General features: G+C 34.1%; 1 protein-coding gene and 1 long non-coding RNA gene across 2 annotated transcripts in view; both read left to right on the top strand.

Annotated features, from left to right (window-relative positions):
• Positions 1-482: 482 nt before the first annotated feature.
• On the top strand, positions 483-5,108 carry LOC135154941 (uncharacterized). Its single transcript, XR_010294335.1, has 3 exons — positions 483-718; positions 4,337-4,393; positions 5,065-5,108. It is a non-coding gene; the product is annotated as an uncharacterized LOC135154941 (long non-coding RNA).
• Positions 5,109-13,231: 8,123 nt separating this feature from the next.
• Positions 13,232-16,124, top strand: part of LOC129266951 (uncharacterized) — a 35,896-nt gene continuing 33,003 nt past the window's right edge. The window contains exon 1 of the mRNA XM_064104076.1: positions 13,232-13,546. The gene's annotated coding sequence lies outside the window, so the exon portion shown is untranslated. The remainder of the gene's footprint in view (positions 13,547-16,124) is intronic.

Below are 16,124 nucleotides of genomic sequence, written 5' to 3'. Positions count from 1 at the left end.
GAAAAGAGTGAGAAATTTTGATAATAAGCATTTTTCTGCGAATTTGCTCCCTCACAAGCTTAATTCTTTTAAAAACAAATATATATTTTTTTTTCTTTTTTCTGGCAAGAGAACAAGGGGTTGGGGGGGGGGGAGAGAGAAGGAGGGTGAGAGAGAGGGTATGACCTCTATATAGTACATCAAACTGGTGTCAGTTTTAACACCCCATCAGTTTTAACAGTGTGTATATTTTGACTGGTGTCCAACACAACCCACTGCAGTACGGTCTCTGTTGTAAAATGTTTCACCCTCATTCACTGTAACAATATAGATTGAACTTGGAGCTCAGTTTCTTGGATAAATACCTAGCCAGGATCCCTTTGTCAGTGCGATGTTTATTTTCATTTTTCTTTTTCAATAAGTGCAGCAGTGCTTGTCATTTCTTTTCATATTTCCTTCTCACTGAGTGCAATACTAATTTATCATGAACCCGTAAATGGGGCGGTGGCTGCGGAGTGCACTAATTATGTTCTTGCTATTACCCAGTAATGCACCAAATGTTAGCGGCCGCTACTTTACCGAGCGCCATTTTGATTGCGAAGTGAAACATTAGATTGAATTGATGAGGTTTAAGTCTGGTAAGACGCTTTTATAGTGCCATTTCTTGGCATTGCCACTGTTCTGCTATGGTTACATTTCCGAGTGAAGACTGTAATAGTTTTGCTGCCAATCAACTTGGGTAAGAGGACAACATTTACTATATATTGCCGCTGACTTTTAACAGATTTATATAACACAGAAATCAATAAAATGCACATGTCCCAAAGTTGCCTATTCATATTAAACTGTCAGTTTTCATACATTTCAGTTTTGCAGAGTGGGGCAGGCCATTAAGCTGCAATTTAAACATTGCTTTCCTTTAGAAAGCAAAGAAGATCATGGTGATATAGGTGTCCATAATTGAGGGATGTTTGACATATAATAATTCAAAAGACTCAATGTTTTATGAAAACTTTGTATGATTTAATGATTCAATCTTGAAGATATGAATAGTGCAAGGGTTAGCTAATGCTACGGTCACATTTCCCCTACGGCTAATCGAAAACAGCCGTTTTATTCATTTTCATTCAAACTCTCTATGGCAGAGCAAAAACCTACAATGATGAGACCAAAACAACTTGTCTCTCTTGTCACGGATACTGTTCCAGGACTTCCTGTAAAATGACAAAATCTGATATGCGAGAGGTCAGAGAATAACATACATGAAAATGAACAATGACTGAGAACTATTGTATTTAATCTAGAAGCGGAGCTGCTGCGGCTGCTCTTAGAGAGAACTCAGAGGTCTTGCCTCTTCGATTCCTACGCTTCAAGTGACAACTATCAATTCTTACTAGGGTTCCTCCCATATAAGAATTCCAATTTAAACCAAATCTACTTAAATGTTGCATTCACCTGCTTATAACAAAACCCTTACAAGAAAACTTTTTTAACCATCCTAGCATTGAATAGGGGTAAGAATTAAGAATTTGCAAGAGAGCCTTAGCTGCCTAACACCAAGTAATGCAAGGTATGAAACATGCACACAAATAAAAACGTGCTAATATCCAACTGCACTGCATAACTCTGGACAAAAGGTCACTGGCATAGTTAGACATGACTTGTAACACAAATCACTTAAGGTACAAAACATGTTGGAATGGCTGTTTTCGCCTCGCCGTACGGCCGCCGTACAGCAAATTTGACCGAGGTATTAGCCTTAAATTGTTGTGTTCACTCTAAACTTACATGGAACACCCCAACACCACATAAATCGAAAAGAATTAGATCGAAGTACAGTTCATAGATCATAGATCACTTTGCTGTTGGTAATTCGTCATAATTATGTTAAAGGTAAATTCCAGTTCTGGTAACGATCTCAAAATGACTTTTTACAGAATCTAATATAATGACCACCCAAGTGTCTGTTTGTATGAATAAAAAATATGTGCCAAAGGATTCTGGAAGAAATTGTGTAATTGCTGAGAAATAAGCAAAATAAGCGCAGATTCGGTCACTTCCGTCGGGTCTTTATTCCAGCAATAATAATACACTGTCCCACGTGTGCCTATCTGTGTTGGCGATCTTCGGTGTGATCGTATTTCAGCTTAGATTTTATGATTTCACAAAGTTCAGTTTATTTAACTGTACCAGATCTAGATCTACGATGATATAGTCATACTTAATCTTGGTTTTACAGACTTTCTCACGAAATTAGTGTTTTACTGCAACTACTGTAATTTAGCTTCAACTCTGCCTAGGGACATCGTAAAAATTCCTTTCCTCTTTAAAGTTGAAGACATTTTCTTGTAGATAACCACATATATTTGGTATGATATTAGAACCTCGTATCTCAAATTTGAAGAAAAAAAAATAAAGCTCACAAACTTCTGTTTTAGAGTTCTAAAGATAGTTGCCTTAGTGGTATACTTCTTTTTATATACATTTATATACTTATATATCTTTGTAATCAATTGAAAATCTGTGAAAACTGAGTGGTAATAGTTTATTGATATATTGCTTCTACACAAAGTGAAAAACTGTCAAAAGGTTCTTGCTTCGTAGTCTGCTGACGGAAGGATTTTCGCCTTGCTCCCAGCCAGTGGCGGAAAAACAATAAAGCGTCTCATCACACATGAAGGAGACTTGGACAATGTTTGATCAGTTTGAAAATGAACTCAGTTGTACTTTGTTATGTATGAAACATTGTACTCTTTGAACTTTGATTAATCAAATTTGAAATGTACCCAACAATTGCAAAAATTACAAAATAGAGCTTGCAAAATAACACTAAAAATTAATCCGTATAAATATATATCAAACCATACTGTTCATCAACTCTTAAACTGGGAGTCATTAAAATCAAGGCGTATAAAGCATACTCTTTCAATGGTGTATAAGAGTCTGAATAGTCTTAGTGCGCCTTACTTGAATAATATATTACAGTTTTCTACTCATAAATATTCTCTACGTTCTAATAAATATCTTTCCCTAAACCACGGACTGAATACTGTATAAGAATGTTTTCATACAGGGGTACGACATATTTTAATGAATTGCCACGTGATGCTAAATGTTCTGTTTCTTATAGTTCATTTAAAAACGTAGTTAATAACCACATCTTAAATTGGGTCTGAGTGTACATTATTCTCTGTTACTCAATTCCTATGCATTGAAATGTAGGGTGTGTTAACGTAAGAAGGGGGGGGGTGGGGCTAGATGTTATGACCGATTAGTTTTATTTCTTACTGTTTTGGTATGTTATTTTTATATTGTGTATTATTTATTTTTGTGTAATTTTCTTTTATGCTATATGAGGACCCATCGGTAGACCAGCAGCACCATTATTGATGCTGCTGAGTAGGGCCATCCTCCCGTTTTCTATTTATCAATTCATATGTATCATTTTATATGTATTGTTATCTGTTTTTAATGGAAATAAATTCAATTCAATTCAATTATGATACATTGTTATAGACTTTAAAAACGCTGAGTAAAGCTTTACTCAATATTGGGTAGAAAGAGAAGAAGCATGTTTGATGGGTATTTCTTTTTATTTTACCCCATATTGTGCTATTTTAACGCAACATTAGGTAAAGTTTACTAAATATATTTTTACGCAACCAACATGCATTTTTCCATTTTACCCAATACTGGGTAAACCATTTTTTTTAGAGTGTAATTATTTGATGTTATCATTGTATATATTACGTATAAAAAATGTTAATGTCAAGTGAAAAAAATTGAATTACTGAATTCAAATCCACATTTGTACAGTCATGTACATGAAATATGAGACCGCCTCAAACTAAATAATGTTTCGACAACAATTTCTGAGCCCTTTCAACATACATCAAAAAGATGTCCAGGATGTAAAATTAAGGGAATTAAAACAAAAATCATACACTACACTTCTATTTCCATTTTTTATGCAGAACACTAATTGCATAGCAGAGATGGCCGACGATCGAACAGAGGATCTTACGTTGCTATATAAGGCATAAAGATATTAATATTACTGCAATATCGTGTATCAACCCCCTTGGTTCAAACAAAGAACATTTTGACTTTAGGATACAAAGCGTCAAAATAATATCAATAAAAAACGTATGAAGTAATCGAATTTGGGGGTTATGGATTTAGCTTGTGTTCAGACTGATATTTTTACTGTCCCCGCATGTGGAGGATAACAGTACAAATGTAAATAAAGATGTTTAGCGCTTCGATAAGTCATTACAGATTTTCGTTAGCCCTTCCTTGCTGCGTAAGATATATAACGCATATCGTAATTTCTTATATTATTTTAATTCATTTTCAGTTGGAAGGGGTAACGATATTCGACAAGCCATCGAGTCAAGTGATAGGTCCATCAAAGGTATGTGTGTAAATACAATTTCAACCATGTATTATTTGCCATCAAGAAAAAATAAAGATGTGGGTAGGACGAATCCCTAAGAGTAAAAATCCAGTTTATGCTAATGCAGGTGTATCTTAATAGGCAAATAGTGCATGATTATGAACCAAAAATTAGTTTTATTAACTCATTATGTTATACATAATATTCATTTGTATCTGTAGTTTATTATGACAACAATCATTTATCATGTATCGTGCTTGAATGAAAAGATTACATGATAATATGGTTTTTGTAAATACCAATTTGGTTTCATCATGGCCATAGCAACTAGAAATTTTGAAATATTTAATTATGTAACAAAATAAACAACACAGGATGTTCTGCATATACATTTGACAATTATAAGTGAGATATGAGACAATCATGCTTATGTTCAGACTGATTAATGGTAGTAATATACTGTATAGGCCACGCCTAGACACCAAGATAAATTGCATAGGAACTAGTGTAGGGTTCCAATCAACGGTAACTACCATGGCAACTAACAGTATACATTATCCAATCAAAATCCAGCATCACATTAAAGTTATGGGATGTAACATATCGTAGTAGTAACTTTTTATGCAGGGGCCCAAGGTATTGTTAGTACTTCATTAACATCAATGATATGTAAAATATTTTATTTTCAGGTTAAAGAGACGATGGGACAAAGGAAATCAGTTCATCAACAGGTTTGTGTTTGTTAATTTCTTTATATCATTTCAATCACAGAATGTGTGTATTCTTTCATATAGACCTGTGATGACATGACATGTCACAGGTTGGGTTAGAACTTGCATATGGTTGGATCACCAGCACCATTCATGCAGGAGCTGTAAACCAGACTATACATTTAAATAAGGAAAATATATGATTTATGATTTTATTCATTTTATTCATTTTCCGTTCACAAAGAACAACAAAATCAAACTAACAATACATAGTCATATTTAAAGTACAATATCAATCGGAATAAAGCATTAGAATTAGAAGGTATAAACAATGAGAACTAATGCGAACTAAAGTAACTTTGACTAATAACTATACAAATCAGAACGGAGGGGCTTGCCAAGAAAAGCAAAGCTTGTATGGGAGGCAAGCCCCTGAAAGTTAGTTTCAATACATAAAGGCAACATTACAAAACTATAGTATAAAATAGTGACGGAAGACAGTTTAAAAGGAGGCTATACAAAATATCGAAGGTAACAACGAAATAGTGACACAAATTAGAATAAATGATCACAGTAATAATAGAACAAAAAAAATAATATGGTTACAATAATTGTGATAATGAGTGAGAAACAGAGAGGCAAATGAAGGGAGAGAGGAGGGGTGCAGGTACAATTGGAGGTGCGGAGAGGAGCATGACAGGATGCGGTAATAGGTCGGTAGGCAAGTTGTATCCTGGGAGTTTTAGTTATATGGTAGATTGACTTGTTTGTGTAAAGTATTGGCAAATTAGCATCTTTTTTAAGGTTATGTTTAAAAATAGTGATGTTTTGGCCTTTGGGGATTCCTTTAAGTCGAAGCACACTATTTGATTAATTTATATTGAAGTACTAAATATAAAGAAACCATACACGTTCTACCAGATACAGAATGAAATCTTCATATGAGGTATTTCTTGATTTGATTCTTGATATCGAAGATACATTTCTAAAATAAAGACCTCTTTTTTGAATGCGCATTCTTCATAATTATTAAAAGAATTTTCGACATCAGTAAACATGATTACATGACAGGAATGTTTTTTATACCTACATCAGTATTTCATTGACTAAAACGTACCGGGTGTGACAACCCCTTTATGACTAGATGCAATGAATAAAATCATTCATTCTGATTGGTTAACAGTAAATTTCTTAAATAAATTGTGCATTTGTTATTAATGTAAGTCTTTATGAATTGGGTTCCAGAATATAGTTATGTGACAAAGTGTGCAATATTGCTTTCCTGTACATCTATTTCATAGTTCTTAAAGGGCCCCATTTTTCATTTCCATTCTTTACTGATGATGCTGCCGTTTGACAGTGCACCGTGTATGTTAAGGCTATCAAAGGGATGCTCTGGTCTGAAATTAATATGATTGGAAACGATAAAAAAATAAGACAAACAAAACACTGTAAATTTTAGCAAAATCCGATAATGTATAACAAAGTTATGGCATTTTAAAAGATTTGTATTTTTGTGAAACAGTCTTAGGCATGTCTTCATGAATGTTCAATGAACGAACTAATAACGTAATATCCCCACTTATTCTTTTTGTATAAATTTTCATTGTAATTAGGCTTATTCAAATTCTTACCTTCAAGAACTAACAAAATTGGAACGACAACTTATTTAGTGCATTAGATATTCATTGCTGCAACTTATTTTATTACAAGGGATATATATTCACATACGTATGAAAAAATGAAACAATTAGGATGTTATGTAATAACATAAGAAAAGGGAAAGTGGGGATGTGACATCAGCCCACCTAATGAATATTCATGACGACGTGTATGTAACTTTTCATTATACATTGCTGAATTTCGTTATTTATTTTATTTTGATGAATTTTGTCAGCATTTTTGCTCAGTGAATTGTACTGTGTGAATTTTGCTCAGTGAATTTATTTAGATATAAATATTTTCACCCCGGAGTAACCCCTTTAACTGCCTGTCAGCTCTGGTGAGCGTTTCATGAAAGGATTTGTCGGGTGTTTTATCACACAAGTACCATATTATCCAACCCGACAGTTGGCATAGGAACAGTACTTCTCAGCCAATCAGAATCAAGGTAAGATGTCAGATCTGACTACTTGTCGGACAAAAAATGTTGATGAAACGCTCCCTATGCATATCCTCTAGGAAGAAGATCTTGAGCTTATCAATGAGTATCTAATGCACTAAATAAGTTGTCATTCCAATTTTGTTCAAAGTTAGGACTCAGCAAGTTAAAAAAACCTTAAAACTTATTTTAAAATCTACGTCACATATTGGAATGTGGATATGAGTTGTCCTGGGCATCTAGGGATTCAATTCATTATTTTTTCAATCAATTTGAAATTGAGAGTTTTGGGTTGAAGAGGCCCTTTCATCCCCCATGATATGTAATGTTTGAAACAAGAACATTATATTTAAAGAGATATATTCAAAATGAGAATGAGCTGTATCATGATAAGAATTCGAATCAGTTTTAGTTTCACAATATCGATTGAAATCGATTATGATATTAGTGGATATAAATGTATTGATCATATCTTATATTTTCTTTTGCATGAATTGGATATGTATAATTATCACAGTTCAAAATTTATGATAGTTATACTATACCCTACTTTTGCAAAAAGGCAGCAAGTAACCACAGTGTAATTTTATGTATAATAAGAACATTTATTTGTCATTTACTTAGACACCAACTATCAAGACTGGTTGACCAGCCATACAAATAAGGTTACGGTTTATATAATGAATTGTTTACTCAAAGAAGACATAAATTTGGAAACTCAATGAAGATTAACATTTCACGTGTTACCTTTGTCAATGTATGACGTTATATGGCGATATTCATTGATAATAATTTTTATTTGCTATGATGATTATCACATTTGTTGTATAATGACTCTTGACAAATTTTGCACAACTGGTACCTTGTAAAAGCATCTATTAAATCCCACCCCCCGCAAGCGTTGGTCACTTTTCAAGTACGTTACTACAATACATGGATATGAATGTCCCCGTTATCACATGATCATACTGATATTCAAAATAATTTATTCATTTTGTTTGTAATTTATTGATCTGTATTAATCAAGATTATACATGTAGCTGTTCGCGCAAATACATTTTTAATACAATGTAAATGAATTAACAAATAAGATTCAAATTGAATGAGTGCACACGTTACATGTTTCATCGCAGTTGAGGTGGAGGGTTACAATGTCATTTCATCAGGCTTTAAAGTCTTTCTTTTTTTATTCATTGAACAGAAATGGGGACAAATAAAGTAATGAAATAAACCCTTTATCAAAGTATGATTGATAGAGAGCGCACACGTGATTAGATTTATATTGCCTTACGTGCAGTATAACATGTGAAACCTCTGAAGGAAAATCACGAAGACATTACTACCGGTGGCTTTTAAAAAGCACATCAAGGAAATACACTTTATTATTATTATTTTGTGCGTGAGGGTGTGTTTGTGAGTGCTGAACAAGGATTGGGAATGGGTAATGATAGATATACGGCAGCCTAAATGTTTTTCTTATAAGTGATATTGTACACAGTTTATTTGTAGGTGTTTTATGTATTGAAGTATCATACATTTGTCTACATGTTTTTTAGTTACATATACATCTATTTTGATTGCATCTTTGATGTGGTATTAATGCCAAATGCCTGGTTGTGGGGTTGATTGGGTTCTTCACAAGAAAATCATATTGATATGAGTATAAATTGCCATGTATACTATCAGGATGTATAACGTTATCTACAACTGTTATACGTACATGTATGAACGTTCAAATGTTTTTGTACTACTGTATTTTGATCTTTTTTCAAATATGTAAATGAATGAATGCTGCATGATATCTGTTGTGCTTCAAGCTTTGTGAATGTAAAAAAAAGAATAAATGATGATGAAGAATATGAAAAATGTCAAACTGAAGAGAACGGGACAAGACGAGTGAAAGAGAGCTCCCACGGGTAGTCGGTATAGGAACAAAACAACTGGAGAGATATGCAAGGTGGAGACAGGCAGGGAGGAAGAAAGAAGTGAGGTATTTCAAAGAAAACAGAGATCTAACAAAGAAAAGAGAAATAGGGATTAAAAACAAATTATTTTTCTTTGACGTCGCTTCCTCACAACATCATTTGTCTAAATAAATATTTTCTGTTTCGTTTTCCTTACAAGAGAGAAAAAAGTGGGGAGGGAGAGAGGGACGAAAAAAGATGACAGAGGGGGAGAGAAGGGGGGGGGGAGAGGGGGGGGAGCTCATAGTGATGATAGGTATGGGGACAAAACAACAGATAGAGATGTATTAAAGGGTGAGACAGGCATGGGAAAGGACAAAGAAGTGAGGGATTTAAAAAAAGAAACGCGTGAGAGATTTTTAAAATAAATATTTTTTTTTCTGCGAATTTGCTCCCTCACAAGCATTTTTTTAAAATAAATAAATATATATATTTTCTTTTTCCTGACAAGAGAACAAGGGGTTGGGAGAGAGAGCGAAGGATGGGAGAAAGAGAGAGATGGTGAGAGAGGGGGAGAGATAGGTCAATGGGGTAGAATATGACGAGGGGATAATGATCTGAAAATAGATCCACTCATTTCCTTTTTCCATATTGTGAACATTATAATAAATATATTCAGGAATATTGTCTGCAGATTTCTCCGCAAAGTTTGTAGTTTGATACTCGGTAGTAAACAATAAAATTAGTATTTTAAATATTATAGAGCATTTGTTTAGATTTTTAATCATGTTGCATGGACTTTGAATGTGATTTGATAGAATGTTCAAAATCATTCCTTTCAGCAATATTTTCATTCTCATGGGGGGGGGGAGGTCGTGGTCTAGTGGTTAAGATTCTCGTCTTTCAATCTGAAGGACGTGGGTTCGATTCCAAGACATTTCGTACATGTTTTCCTTCAGCAATACATTTATCCACATTGTGCTGCAAGAAACCCAGGTGAGGTAAATATGTACCGGCAGGAAGTAATTCCTCAAAAAGCTGTACGCACTGGAATCGGTAGACTAGCTTACCCTGGGTAATGTAGGAGTGCATTGAACACCTAACAAGGTGGATACGTGCGCTATACAAATCCTTTATCATTTTATCTATTTATTAATGTGCTAATTTCCAAGTTAACACAAAGTTTTTGTTGTGGTATGCAATGGCACATAATTCATTTTTAAGACACCCTTATTCCTGATTTTCCGATTATGATGACACCTTTTTCCATTTTTCATTTCATTTTCATTTCATTTATTTTTCCATTTCCAACAATCATTTACAATAAGTTTTGTTACATACATCTTGATATAATTATAATCAATAAAACAAACTCATTATGTATAATAATTAAGATAACAGGTTGGAAACAGAGGAAGCTGCTAAAAAGTGAAGCTTGTAGAATGCAGCCTCCTATTACATATTCGTATGAACAATGGAAACAAAACACAAATACAACATGTTAGAAATTTGAGCTTAAATCTATTTGAATGAATAGTTAAAAAAAAGAAGAAGAAAGAAATAGAAAATGAGAGAGAAAAAAAGCGAGATGAATGGTCTCTAGATTCTTGCCCCGGCACTCCCAGCGAATATTACGGATCAACAGGAAAACGAAAAAATATCACATTTCAGAGTTCGTATTACTGAGTATATATGAAAAATATAATGTATGAGTGATGAAGAGTTAAATAAACTAACGAGTATCTTGGAGAAACTTTTTCAAGTTAAATTTAAAAGAATTTAGGCTTGGGGAATCTTTGATAGTATTATTAAGAGTGCCCCAATGTCGAGGGCCTTCGAAAGTAAAGATAGATTTGGAAAGAATTGTCCGGGGTAGAGGAAAATGAAATTCGTCGGATTGACGTGTAGGGTATTTATGGATAATTTTGTTTTTGTTAAATGAAGAATCAAAGATTGATGGTAGCCTATTATTATTTAATTGATACATAAATTGACCCAAGTTATATTGATAAACTGTTTTTACTTTTAAGATTTTATTGTCAATAAACAATTGGTCTGTATGGGATCTCCGGAACATATTAAAAATAACACACAATGCCTTTTTCTGTAAAAGTAATTTTCATCTCACCAGTAAGAAATGTTTTCATTGAATTAATTTCAACTATCTAAAATATATATTTTTTAATTTTGGTTTGAAAAGGTAGAACGATTTTGCAAATCATTTACTCCCCAACTTCTGAACAATTTGGTAATCCAATTTGATATTTTTTTTGGTCAAAATAACCCATTAAAATAGCCAAAAAAAAACCCTAATATGATTTCACTGTCACCCCCATAAATGATGGTCTTTGTACTAACCTGTATGCATAGCCCTTGATGAGGTTGTGCCCCCCCAAAAAAAATTTTATTTTTATTTTCCAGTTGTATGTATTGGTATCACCCCTGCCCAACTGCTCGGCCTACATTTATGCCACTGTAGCATTCCGATGTTGAATAATAAGAATTTATGACAATTAAAATTTTGTAAACAGTTATTACTATATATAAATCTGCAGTGGTCATATGGCCGTTAGATAATCTATTACGTTAACATTTTGTATTCTATTTTATTAGGCATATTTGCACGATTTGTGAAATATAGATCTCCTCGTCCTGCATGAGGAATCAGAAATAATGCATTTCTTCATTGAATCATCGAAGTATTCATTTAATTTTATATCTTGTAAATTAAATTTTGAATATTTTGAAAACACATTTAAAAATTTAGCACATGAAAAACCAAATAACTACGATCCATTTGTTTGCTCAATTCAGTTAAACAGGAGCTCTTGTTCCTTATACATGAACCCGTCATAGTGTCATCTCTATCAGGAAATTCAATCGAAAAGTGCCTACCCATTTCCGCATTAGATAAAGACAGATATAATTTCGTTTTTCTCTTAATATATTCATGTTATCGAAATTCAAATTAATCCAACGGGGGGGGGGGGGGGACTCCCTCAATTACCCACCTCTGAAATATCGAACATATATTGATTTTCAATCTATTCGGACGAGTACTACGCAAAAACTGTAATGTTGACCGGTGTACATAGAGGGTTCAATGACATTTGCTACAGCGACAATTACTCCACTGTAAATTCCATACTAATGGAATGACCAATTTCAACCCTGGATTTAACGCTATGTACCATATTCTAAACCTAAACCTAAATCTAACATAACACCCTATTGCAACCACATAACCCTAACCCTATATCTTCGAAGAAATAATCGCTGGAGCAATTGTCGTGTCACCACACAAAGTAAAACACCAGTCATTTTACTCCAGTGTTAAACGGTGTTAGTCAAACACGTATTCATGGACGCTTAGTTGAACACATAGAGTGTGTCATTACAGCACCTTTGGTTGTTACTTTGACACTCGTTGGTATTATTGTTACGTTCTAAGTATAAGGTATAACTTTCCGCCCTTTCACACGGTACCAACATCGTAATTCGAATGATGATTCCAGAGATAAATAATTCCAATGACAATTTTTAACAAGTGTGAAACCAAACTAGAATCACGACCACTAATCACAATCACGAATTCAAATTATACTCCGGACGTAAATTCCAGTAGAGTTTCACTGAAATTACGGTACAAATTTTACGTGTTAACGGATTGACCTTCAAAACGTCTTTTAAGGGGCGGAGCTTACATGACCTTTCAAGAACTTGGTTTCGTTTTTGCTAAAGATGAATAGCAATCATTATTACAATGACGGTTCAACATTCTCGTGTGAAAAGGCCCTTAGACACCTAGCTTAGGGTATAGGGCCCTCTTTATGGACACCAACCTGGTGTCAGTCTTAACATATCAGTTTTTACAGTGTGTATAATTTATCTGGTGTCCAACACAACGCACTGCAGTACGGTCTCTGTTGTAAAATGTTTCGCACTCATTCACTGTAACAAATATATATTTACCTTGGAGCTGAGCTGATTGGATAAATACATGGCCAGGGTCCCTATATGTCAGTGCAATGTTGTATGATATTTTCATTTTCCCCTTTTTCAATAAGTGCAGCAGTGCTTGTCATTTCTTTTCATATTTCCTTCTCACTGAGTGCAATACTAATTTATCATAAACCTGTACATGGGGCGGTGGCTGCGGAGTGCACTAATTATGTTCTTGCTATTACCCAGTAATGCACCAAAACTTAGCGGTCGCTACTTTACTGAGCGCCATTTTGATCGCGAAGTGAAACATTAAATGAAATTTACGAGGTTTCTGTCTGGTAAGACGCTTTTATAGTGCCATTTCCTGGCCTTGCCACTGTTCTGCTATGGTTACATTTCCGAGTGAAGACTGTAATAGTTTTGCTGCCAATCAACTTGGGTAAGAGGACAACATTTACTATATATTGCGCTGACTTTTAACAGATTTATATAACACGGAAATCAATAAAATGCATATGTCCCAAAGTTGCCTATTCAAATTAAACTGTCAGTTTTCATACATTTCAGTTTTGCAGAGTGGGGCAGGCCATTAAGCTGGAATTTAAACATTGCTTTCCTTTAGAAAGCAAAGAAGATCACGGTGATATATGTGTCCATAATTGAGGGATGTTTGACATAATTTAAAAGACTCAATGTTTTATGAAAACTGTGTATGATTAATGATTCAATCTTGAAGATATGTATAGCAGAGGCGTCGATCCTGGGGGGCAGGGGGGCGATCGCCCCACCAATGAAAATATTGGGGGGGGGGGGCAAACATATCGGTTTGCCCCCCCCCCCCCAATAATTCCACATGTGCAAAAATAAAATAAGATTGTAATGTTAAACAGAAATCAGCAAGCGAGATTGAAATACACAACTCGTTCTTTATTCAAAATCATGCTCAAAATGTCCGCTTTTCAGATTAAAAAATAAAAAATTTCAGCTCGCGCTTCGCGCTCGCATCATTTCTGTAGCGAAAACCCATACTTTTCATGATTAAATAGGTTAATAGAATGTCCCGTCTTCAGTTCTAAACCTCGAAAAAACTCCCGCCTTGGGTTGCAATAATCTTTTGTTGGATATATATCTTATTCTTTATTAAAAACGTCCATTAAACTGTCAGTTTTTTTTCAGATCGAAATATCAAAATTTTCAGCTCGCGCTTCGCGCTCGCATCTATTTTTTTAAATCATTGGTACCAAAAATAGTTAGAATGACAAGCTTTCAGGTCAGAATATAAAGAAATTTCAGCTCGCTCTCGGCACTCGCATTATCTGTGTAGTGAGATATGTATCCACCTCATGAGTTACTACAAACAATCCTAAACAGGTACCTAAACATAAGAGCAAAGGTTCTCTTTCGTCAGCCGAGGATGATCTCTGTGAAGCCAGCAAATAATACTTATTGACACGAAAAAGAGATTATATGGCAATAGGAACATTGATCATGATCAATTATCTGTGACCTCACACAATAATATAAAGATTGAACTTGCTTTTGATGGTAAGCATTTATTGTTTAGATGATCCATTCTCTGAAGATGAAGTTGTGTCTGTGATAAAGAAATTTAAAAAATGGCAAAGCTTGTTGCTGGTCAAGATAACTAAAGGGGTATTACTTTATTAAGTTGTTTGGGAACATTATTTACTTCAATATTAAATCCAAGTTTAACTGAATTTTTAATTCAAATTGTTAGATTGGGAAGGAGTAAGCAGGTGTTCGTGCAAGCAACTCCACAACTGACAATGTACTCGTAATGAAGTGCATAATATATATTTATTTGTAGCAGAACACACATATTTATCTTGTTTATTGTGGATTTATTGATTATAAAAAAAGCCGTTTGATTTTATATATACAGGTACATATTATGGCAAAAACTGTTGAAGAACAGAGAAAGTGGTAACATTTTAAATGTGATTGAGAACATATACCAGCACGCAAAGTCAAGTGTAAATGTTATGGGATATGAGTATTTTACTTGCAACACTGGCGTAAGACAAGGAGAAATCTATCTCCGTCATTGTTTGTTGCCATTTATTAGCTGAAAGTCCCGACCAGCTCCAACCTGCTTTGAATGCAGTTAATGATCATTGCCATAAGTGGCAATTAACGGTACATACTAGCAAGTTTAAGATCGTTAGAGACCAATTTTCAACTTGAGTGGTAGTGTTTGGAGATTTTGGATGATTTTATCTGTTTATGAGTTAGATTAGAGTATAATGATACTTTCAAATTTAGAGAGAAAAAAAAGGTATCCCAGACAATGAAAACTTTGAACAATTTTAGCAAAAGCAGAAAGATTCCAACTGTCCATTGATACACAGTGTGAATTATTTGATAGAATGATTTTACCAATAATGACATAATTATGGGTGTGAAGTATGGGGCTATGAAGATATTGCTAAGACTGAAAATTTTAACAGAAAATTTGTGAGAACAATTTTACGGGTAAATATTAAAATTCACATGGCATAATGGAGAAAATGGGCGCTCCACTTCATTAAGTCATATTAATTGTAGAATGGTTGGATTTTGGTTCAGAATTATGACGGGTGTGGAGGACAAGTACTATTTCTTGTTTTTAGCTTGGTTTTTAATATGCACCAAGATCCAACTATGTAGTTCACGTCAAAATGGATGAGTTGCATTAATATTGAAGATGTACTACAGAAAGCAGGTTTTGGTAATATAAGGGAAGGGATTGGGACTGATCGGTTTCTAAGAGCCTTGAAGTTGCGTTTGAAGGATATGTCCGAACAAGTTTGGCATGCAGCAATATGGTCAAATTGTAGTTGTTCAAATTATAAGATGAAAAGAGAATAGGGTTTTGAGACATATTTCCTAATTTTAAGTGACTCTGATGCAACTACATTGTGTAAATTTCGATGTAGTTTTCTTAGGTTGCCCGTCAGTAACAATCGTTTTTTCTCGAGAATCAGTGAATGATGATTTATGTACATTATGCTCTCTGAAGGAAGTTGGAGGCAAGTTTCATTACTTATTTGAGTGCTCTTTCTTTAGTAAAGAAAGACAGGTGTACTGTA

Source organism: Lytechinus pictus, chromosome 8 (assembly GCF_037042905.1).
Source record: "Lytechinus pictus isolate F3 Inbred chromosome 8, Lp3.0, whole genome shotgun sequence".
NCBI classification, from domain to species: Eukaryota; Metazoa; Echinodermata; class Echinoidea; order Temnopleuroida; family Toxopneustidae; genus Lytechinus; species Lytechinus pictus.
The sequence above is the reverse complement of the archived record's forward strand: the minus strand, read 5'-3'. Positions and strand labels throughout refer to the sequence as shown.